We start from the raw sequence: 10319 nt of genomic DNA, 5'->3' as shown, positions 1-10319 counted from the left end.
AGCACCGGCCTTTTTGTCTATGCGCGGTGGGCGGGGTTGACTGGGGTAGAGGGGGCCGGGTCAGATTCTAAAAACCTTGATTCCCTAACGAAGTTCTCCTGTGAAGTCCACTTTATTAGTTGTTGAGCACATTTTAATATTTTAAAAAGCAAGTACACGCTCAAGGCAAGGTATTTAGAGCTTGTCCTCGGGGGATGAAAAATACAGTATAAAGTATATACAGTAAAAAAATGTAACAAGAATAAAGTCAAAATATTATGAGAATAAAGTCATAATATTACAAAAAATGTAAATATTTGGGAAAAATTTTACAAGAAAAAATGTAAAATGAGAATAAAATAATGTAATTTTAGTAGCTTAGAGTTGAAATATTAAAGCAAAATATTTTAATATATTTAAATTTTTAAATTTTTATTATTTTATATTATTTCGATTTTATTATTTTTTTCAAAGTCCTAATATTATTAAGTTGTAATTTGGGGGAAAAGTTATATAGATATATATATATATATCATATATGATATATATGATATATGATATGGGAATGTCGTAGTATTACAAATAAAATTTGAAAAAAGTCAATTTAAATATTTTGAAAATTTTAAACAACAATAGTAAAAATGGGAAAAAATACCCAATAACACATATTTTCCATAAAATGCAGTTTTTTCTTGAAATACTGTATATACATCATTATACACGTCATTCCTCATTCATCGCGGTTAATTGGTTCCAGACCAGAGCACGTTAAGTAAATTTCTGCAAGGTAAGCTTCAATATTATTAAATTGTTTCATAGCTAGAGCCAAGAAAACCTGTTTATGACTTCCTAAATACAGTTTTTTTACCATTATTAGAGCCTTGTAGACATGAAATAACACCCCTATAGTCACCTTGACACTCCTATTCCTTGTTTGCAACACATTGCTCAGCTGTAATGTGCAGGCTACGAGATCACTGCAGGGACACAAAACATGGCTGCCGTTAGCATAGCAAGCCACCGCGCTAACTAGTTAGCCTCTCCAGTTGACTTACTCTAAACTTAAAGTGTGGGACAAAGTAAGACCTTACCACTTCCACACGGAATCTAATCTAATGTCACGTAGTGGCCAAAATAATACATAGAACTTGTTTTTTTAATATTCGAAAAATATACCAAAGTGATCCTTGAATCCTTGCATTGTTTGATATGTGGCCCTTGGTGGAAAGAAGGTTTGACACGCCTGATGTAGCCAGTCACAGCACACAACCATGGTGCGTTCAAAGTATGAAATCGAATTGAATGATGTATTTAACTCAGTAATTGCTTTCTATAAGATACAGCATTGTAAATTAGGATTTAATTATAAAGCGACACCTTGTTGACGTCTTATGATGTGCAGATGTTCGACTTTCCACTGGAAATATCTCGAGAGAGTTTGCATGTTCTCCCCGTGCATGCGTGGGTTTTCTTCGGGTACTCCGGTTTCCTCCCGCATTCCAAAAAAAAAACATGCTAGGTTAATTAGCGACTTCGGAAAAAGAACATCATACAAACAGTAAAATATGGTGGTTGTAGTGTGATGGTCTGGGGCTGTTTTGCTGCTTCAGGACCTGCAAGACTGGTCTCATAAGACAAAAGCTGAACTTTTTGGATGGTGTGTGTGCCATTACATCGTAGTAAAAGTAATGCTGCATTTCGGAAAAAGAACATCATACAAACAGTAAAATGTAGTGGTGGCAGTGTGATGGTTTGGGGCTGTTTTGCTGCTTCAGGACCTGGAAGACTTGCTGTGATAACTGGAACCATGAATTCAGCTGGAATCATTTTTCAACACTTCATAAATTGGTAACGCGCGTTGCGATGCAGCAACAGGGGGGCTGCTCCTCTACCTAGGAGACCCGGGTTCAATTCCATCCTTGGCCATCTCTGTGTGGAGTTTGCATGTTCTCCCCGTGCATGCGTGGGTTTTCTCCGGGTACTCCGGTGTCCTCCCACAATCCAAAAACATGCTAGGTTAATTAGCGACTGCAAATTGTCCATAGGTATGAATGTGAGTGTGAATGGTTGTTTGTCTATATGTGCACTGTGATTGGCTGGCCACCGGTCCAGGGCTTACCCCGCCTCTCGCGTGAAGACAGCTGGGATAGGCTCCAGCACCCTCCCCGCGACCCTCGTGAGGATAAGCGGTAGAAAATGGATGTGTAAAGGTGACTATAGGGGTGTTATTTCCTTTCTAGAGTGCTCTAATAATGGTCAAAAAAAAACATACTGTACTAAACAGGTTTTCTAACTATAAACTATGAATGAATGAATATCTAGAGAGAGTTAAAGCAGCTCCAGACGGCAGTGCCATTGACTTTTCATAAAAATCCACAAACTTTATGTACATATCTCAGAATAGGGGGGGATTAGGAAACCATCTTCAAAGTGTTGCTTTCATGTGTGTGTCCTAGATCTTTCTTGATATCCTTTTTGATTGTACAAAGAAGGCAAGTCAGGCTGCGCAGCTTTGGGCTGAGATAATGGGGGAGAATTTGCTATCACCGTGTCATTATTTTCATTTCACTCTGTAGCTATTATTCATTATAGGCGCTATTCAATTGATAAAGCAATGAGCCCATTCCCCTATTAGGCTCATTAAGGGGCTCCTAATGAGAATGTTAGACATGCTATTAGAGGTGCTTAGCAGCCGTGCGTCTACAGACGTGTGCACTGCACATTTGCGGGGCAGATGGGACTACCGCTTGGGGGGGGGGGGGCGGGGGGGGGCTTGCCCTCAACCCCTGACCCACCACCACCACCACAGATGTCCCAAACTCTTCCCGGCGCTCCTTTTGGAGAAGTAGCGGAAAATCGCTAATACACCGGAACCGACTCGGTCAATACGGGGGGCACAATTACGCACATTTGGGCGCCACTTCTGGCTGAGCCGCATAAAAGAATGAAAAGCACGCAACTGTACGCCACTTCTGACCAATGGATCTCCTCTGAATAGAAATCTGGTGGTCATACATAAATTAAGAGGTTAAGTGAGCCATCAGGAACAAATGTTTGCATTTATTAACTAAAGGGAACACCTCCCTGCCGTGAGACCGCAGTCTGCTTTTTGTACCCTTTGGGCTGAACTCGAATTTTTTTGTATCATTAGACTCCAGTCTAGTCAAGTCCCATTAACATCATATTACTATTAAAAGGCACCTTTTTAAAAAAGGCATCAACATGCAGAAATATGTTAAAAGCCAATAAGCTGTGACTTGAGTTCATTAAGGAATGTGCTGTTCGGGAAGCTCTTGACACACAACAAACATTCCCACTCCCGCACGAGGGGGGGGGGGGGATCCCGCAGGAATGCGCGCGGCAGGTGTAAATTTCAGCTCTTAATGAGCCACATCAGATGCATGAAAGAAGCGTCGTGCAGAGCCGCTGGACCATTAGTCCGAACGAGACACAAAAGCCATCAGAGAGTTTTCCTCGCTAAACGGTGCAGAATGGGTCCGAGCCGCGGGAGTTTTATTGTAGCGGCAAACCCCCCACCCCCCCCCTCTTCTCTCCCGCGGGCTGCACCAGGCTCACCAGCCGAGCTTTCACTCCTAACGAGACAGATGAATGTTGTGGAGAAATCGGGCCCGTCGGGGAGGAAATGGAGTCAAAAAAAAAAGAAGTTAAAGCAGAGGTTTGTCATTAAATGGTGACCTTGCGTATGAAATCCACGAAAACGCTGACTTCAGGGGTGTCCAAGGGCCACATGCTGAAAATGAAAAGATGTCAGAGTTATTACATATTACTATATTATTATTGTATTACATGATCCATACATTCATTTTCTATTCCGCTTATCCTCACAAGGGTCGCGGGCATGCTGGAGCCTATCCCAGCTGTCGTTAAAAAAGTTATTTTTATATTAATATTGGTACATGTTTGTATATTTGAGTGTGAAGTTGCTGTATGATGACTTTAGTGACTGTTATATTGTTATATACAATATTTTTATACACTATACTGTTATATACAATCACAGGGCACATATAGACAAACAACCATTCACACTCACATTCATACCTATGGACAATTTGGAGTCGCTAATTAACCTAGCATGTTTTTGGAATGTGGGAGGAACATTCCTTAACATTCATTAAACTTTCAGACCATTTTAGTGTCGTAAATACAACTGCATCTTATACTTTTGATGATGTGTGTCTTTATTTGAGGAGCCCAGAGAGAGGCTAACGTCATTGCAGCACCCCAATGAATGCGTTGCTCAGATGCAATACAGTATGGGAAAACTTTAAAAAAGTTGTTTTTTTTATATTCATATTGGTACATGTTTGTATATTTGAGTGTGAAGTTGCTGTATGATGACTTTAGTGACTGTTATATTGTTATATACAATATTTTTATACACTATCCTGTTATATACAATCACAGGGCACATATAAACAAACAACCATTCACACTCACATTCATACCGATGGACAATTTGGAGTCGCTAATTAACCTAGCATGTTTTTGGAATGTGGGAGGAAACATTCCATAACATTCATTAAACTTTCAGACCGTTTTAGTGTCGTAAATACAACTGCATCCTATACTTTTGATGATGTGTGTCTTTATTTGAGGAGCCCAGAGAGGGGCTAACGTCATTGCAGCACCCCATGTGTTGCTCAGATGCAATACAGTATGGGAAAATGTTTAAAAAGTTATTTTTATATTCATATTGGTACATGTTTGTATATTTGAGTGTGAAGTTGCTGTATGATGACTTTAGTGACTGTTATATTGTTATATACAATATTTTTATACACTATACTGTTATATACAATCACAGGGCACATATAGACAAACAACCATTCACACTCACATTCATACCTATGGACAATTTGGAGTCGCTAATTAACCTAGCATGTTTTTGGAATGTGGGAGGAAACCGGAGTACCCGGAGAAAACCCATGCATGCACGGGGAGAACATGCAAACTCCACACAGAGATGGCCGAGGGTGGAATCGAACTCGGGTTTCCTAGCTGCGAGGCATGCCTGCAAACCACTTAATCACCGTGCAGTCCTGTCATGACTTCATTCCCCAACTTAATTTTCAAAAAGTACGATTATGACTCTATGCTACTAAAATGGCATTATTTTTGTTCACAATAGGGCTGCACGGTGAACAAGTGGTTAGGAGACCCAAGTTCGATTCCACCCTCTGCTATCTCTGTGTGGAGTTTGCATGTTCTCCCCGTGCATGCGTGGGTTTTCTCCGGGTACTCCGGTTTCCTCCCACATTCCAAAAACATGCTAGGTTAATTAGCGACTCCAAATTGTCCATAGGTATGAATGTGAGTGTGAATGGTTGTTTGTCTATATGTGCCCTGTGATTGGCTGGCCACCAGTCCAGGGTGTACCCCGCCTCTCGCCCAAAGACAGCTGGGATAGGCTCCAGCATACCCCCACGACCCTCGTGAGGATAAGCGATAGAAAATGAATGAATGAATTTCCATCCCTCGTGTTTCCCACTTGTGTGGATTCCTGTTTACTGCCCGTGCGTGGCTGCCCTGCCACCCGTCCCCCCCCCCCCCTCCCACAGCATCAGGCATCACCACCCTGACCTCTTCCCCACTTAATCTAATGAATTCACAAATTCATGGAAGCAGACAACTTTGCTATCTTGTTCTTGGCAAAGGAAAGCAGGCGGGAACGTTCGCTAATACACAGCAAACTGTCCTGAGGCGTCGGAATAACATCTTTGAATGATGAAATCACGCTTCATTCCCTTTGGCTGGCAAATTCCCTGAAATCTCGCATCTCATCTGGCAAGGTACTGGGTGGGGAAATTAGATGGAAGTGTGCGTGAGCCCCGAGGGCTGATGAGAGCTAGCCTGCTGCATATGCGTGTTTGCTGTAGGTGGGTACGTGTGTGCGTGTGTCTTTTAACTGAAAGGCAGCAAATGCAAATCAGCCTCAAACCGGAGGTACGCCTCGCTTTTCTGTTTTGCACGTAAGAACACGCTGCAGTATCACGTCTGAGCGGCATTGGACAAATAGACGTGAGATGACACGAGGAACCCTGCCAACAGTTGTTCAATTGCGGGGCACATATAGACAAGACACTCACGTTCATACCTACGGACAATTTAGTTGTGTTGCTGCTTGAGGAGCCCAGAGAGGGGCTAACGTCATTGCAGCACCCCAATGAATGTGTTGCTCAGATGCAATACAGTATGGGAAAACTTTTAAAAAGTTGTTTTTATATTCATATTGGTACATGTATGTATATTTGAGTGTGAAGTTGCTGTATGATGACTTTAGTGACTTTTATATTGTTATATTTTTATACAATACTGTTATATACAATCACAGGGCACATATAGACAAACAACCATTCACACTCACATTCATACCTATGGACAATTTGGAGTCGCTAATTAACCTAGCATGTTTTTGGAATGCGGGAGGAAACCGGAGTACCCGGAGAAAACCCACACATGCACGGGGAGAACATACAAACTCCACACAGAGATGGCCGAGGGTGGAATCGAACTCGGGTTTCTTAGCTGTTAGGCCTGCGTGCTAACCACTCATCGCCGTGCAGCCCTGTCATGACTTCGTTCCCCAACTTAATTTTCCAAAAGTACGATTATGACTCTATGCAACTATAATGGCATTATTTTTTTACTCATAAAATTGCGACTTTTTTCACGTTTTTTTTTCTCTTCATATGTTGTCTTTAGGGCTGCACGGCGTTGGGGGGGTTAGCACGCAGGCCTCACAACTTGCAGACCCCCAGTTTGCAGACCCCTCGACCACATTCCATTTTTTTTTGTCATTTGTGGATAATGGCTCTCACTGTGTTTGGCTGGAGTCCCAAAGCTTTATAAATGCCTTTATACATAGCCTTTTACAGACTGATAGATTGATAATTATTTCAGTCACACACTTTTTTTTGGACCCTTAATAATAAAGTTTTATTTAAAAACTGCTAATTGTGTTCTGGGGTTGAGTGGTTAGCGCACAGACTTCACAGCTAGGAGACCCGAGTTCAATTCCACCCTCGGCCATCTCTGTGTGGAGTTTGCATGTTCTCCCCGTGCATGGCTGGGTTTTCTCCGGGTACTCCGGTTTCCTCCCACATTCCAAAAACATGCTAGGTTAATTGGCGACTCCAAATTGTCCATAGGTATGAATGTGAGTGTGAATGGTTGTTTGTCTATATGTGCCCTGTGATTGGTGACTGCTGAGCCCGAGTTAGGAGGTCAGACGCGGCGTACAGCAGAAAGAAAATTAGCAACAAGTCTGGAGACTCGACATGTGACGAGGAGCGTGTGTGAGACGTCGACGCCGTGTGTGGATTTGTCTGAGGGATGACAAACAAGGGGGCGTGGGGCCTTCTCCTCTGCTGTCCTTTTCCTCTCCCGGCTCGTCAGTCATTTCTCATCTGTAGGACATATAGCCAAGGTGGCGCGCCTCCAAACGCTGCCCTACTTTGCTGCTGCTGCTCTCGCACAGGATGGAAATGAGCTCAACTTATTATTTAGCGCGTGTTTGTCTGATGTTAATTAACATCGCCGTCGCTGTGATAAAACGCCGCTCTGTCTACTTTGCGCCCTCGTTGAGTGTGTGTGAGGGAGTGACAGAGAGCTGAAATCCATAATTTAACCAAATGCCCACCGGGTGCGCTGAGAAACACTGATTCAACACACTTCTCTCAGGTCCCACATCAAAGTACTCATGTGGTTGTTTTCCAACACACACACACACACACACACAAAACAAGTCTACCACCTATTCTTTTATTTTTAATTGTTGCCCCCCTCCCCCTCCACACACACCCAAACACAGAATTGTTGGAATAGAGTGGTCAATTCCTTTACTTTTACTGTAGAGTGCTCATTAAACACCACCCATGTAGTCATCTTTACACTGTATTAATATAATACATACTGTAAACAACAAGGAAAATGTCGCTCTTTATTTGGCAGCATCCAATCACATGCTATCAGTGCACTGGGGTTCGTATTTAGCAGTGCCGTAAGTATTTATAAGAATATAACATCCTGACTTAACACTAAATTCATCAAACAGTAACTTAACACTCAAAATTTGTACCTGAAAAATATACAAACATGTCCCAATATGATTTTCATAAAAAAAAAGTTTTCCCATGAGGAATTGTATGAGCCCAATACATTCATTGGCACGCTGCAATGACGTCAGCTTCCCTCTGGGCTTTGGGCTCTGGGTCTTCTGGCTCCTGTTGGTGGACAGAGGCAAGACTGCAGCGTGTTCATTTTTCTATGTGTTCTATATTTCTGAGGTATAGCGTTTGAGTGTTAAGTTGCAGTGTGATGAGTTTAATGTTTGTCAGATTAAACCGTGAGTCAGACTGTTATATGTTGCGTTATGACCTCCTGCATTTTCCACCCTGGACTGGTGGCCAGCCAATTACAGGGCACATATAGACAAACAACCATTCACACTCACATTCATACCTATGGACAATTTGGAGTCGCTAATTAACCTAGCATGTTTTTGGAATGTGGGAGGAAACCGAAGTGGGAGGGCCGAGGGTGGGATTGAACTCGGGTCTCCTAGCTGTGAGGTCTGCGCGCTAACCACTCGACCACCGTGCAGCCCCAGTCCTGAGTCACTGATGCCAAAGTTTTTTTTTTTTTTAATTTTTTTAATTATCAAATTCAGTTCGGATGTTCGAGTTCGAGTCCCAGGCTTGTACTGGTGGACGCTGGGTCCGTATTCATTTTCTGCTTTTAATTTGATGTTGTTCCTATTTTACACAATCCATAATAAATAAATAGCATAATGTATGAAAAAAAAGTCAATCATAATATCCGTAAAAAGTATTTTTCTGCAGCCGATCACGTTCCGACTGTGTGTGTGTCACGTTGAACACGCTGATTATTTATAGCATATTCCGACACACAACGCCGCGCACTTGTGCATATTCATTAGGAAATAATAACATTGACAACTGCTTCAGTTGAGAGCCGACTCATTTGCAGCTTTGTACCGCACCTACCAATGAGCTGTATTGTGCTCCGGGCGATGTGTGCGAGATACGGCTACAAGCCTCCGTGCGAGTGTGCGTGAGTGCGTATGCGTGCGTTCGTGTGATTGTGTATGTCAACAACTCAGCAGCTCGGAGATCTTAGCAATCTTTCTCTAGCTATCCTTTGTTCTCCTCCTGAATTCCTTCCTTCCTCCTCTTTCTTCTTCTTCCGATATTTTTCACACTCAGTCGTCGAGCCCAAATGCTCCGTGCCATTTAGCGGCGTTATGCATTATCCATCTCCATTCCACTTTGTTCACTCCACCTCATTTCCACTAGCAACGCATGTTACACACACACACACACACACACACTACGGTGATTCCCATTAGCTTTAATATTTCAGTAGCGTCATAACATTTGCCAGTGGCCTTGTCATCGCCAGTCCCCCCCATGGGGACACAGATCCCAGATCAGGTTGCCTTCCAACCTCCAAAAATCACCACCCAGTACCAGGAGCAAAACATTCAATTGACCTCAGAGCTGAGCTTGCACTTTGCACGGCCTTCCTTTCCCCCGGAGACCATTCCCCTCCCATCATAAGCATGGAAAGGAGGATAAGAATAAGGATGAGAGTGTGTGTGTGTGTGTGTGTGTGTGTGAGGGATGGAATAAAAGCAGTAGAGGAGGAAGAGATATTTGGAGAGGTTGTGTGGGTGGGCTACAGGGTTCTGATTAGGCCCCTTGGTTTTGAAGTGCTACTGTGGATGTGCACACATGTACACACACACACACACACACACCTTTATAAGTCATTGAGTGCTACAAAGGCTTGTGAAGTGTGAGGACAGTAGGACAGTGGCGCCACGTAATTTAAGTATTCTGTCAGAAATGATTTGCCCTTTGAGGTGGAATATTTTTCCCCTTTTGTTCTCAAATTCACGGCTGTGATCAAGCTGGATGAAGGGGAGGACGTGTCACGCACAAAGACCCCCCCCCCCCAAGTATGTAGTATGTGTGTGTGTGTGGTTGTGTGTAAGCGTACATTTGTGTTTTATCTGCCTGTCACCCTCATCTGTGACATATTTAGTAGAAAATGAAAAGTTAAGCACTCTACAGTGTTGAAAATGGTGGCGCTTTCCAGGAACTGACACACTCCACTACGACAGGGGATTTTATTTGGCCACAAACCATAATGTTTTTCTGTGCCAAATGTCCTAATATTGGGAGTTTTTTAAGGGGAATTTCTGTCACTCTGCCACTCTGCCATCGTGTATGACATCAACATATCTTCACCCATGCTTATTTTGTGTGTGTGGAAGGTAAAGAGGCAAAGCATGA

The sequence above is a fragment of the Doryrhamphus excisus genome, linkage group LG6 (assembly GCF_037039965.1).
Source record: "Doryrhamphus excisus strain RoL-2023G ecotype Guam linkage group LG6, RoL_Dexc_Guam_v1.1, whole genome shotgun sequence".
Lineage (NCBI taxonomy): Eukaryota > Metazoa > Chordata > Actinopteri > Syngnathiformes > Syngnathidae > Doryrhamphus > Doryrhamphus excisus.
Note: the sequence above shows the minus strand (reverse complement) of the source record.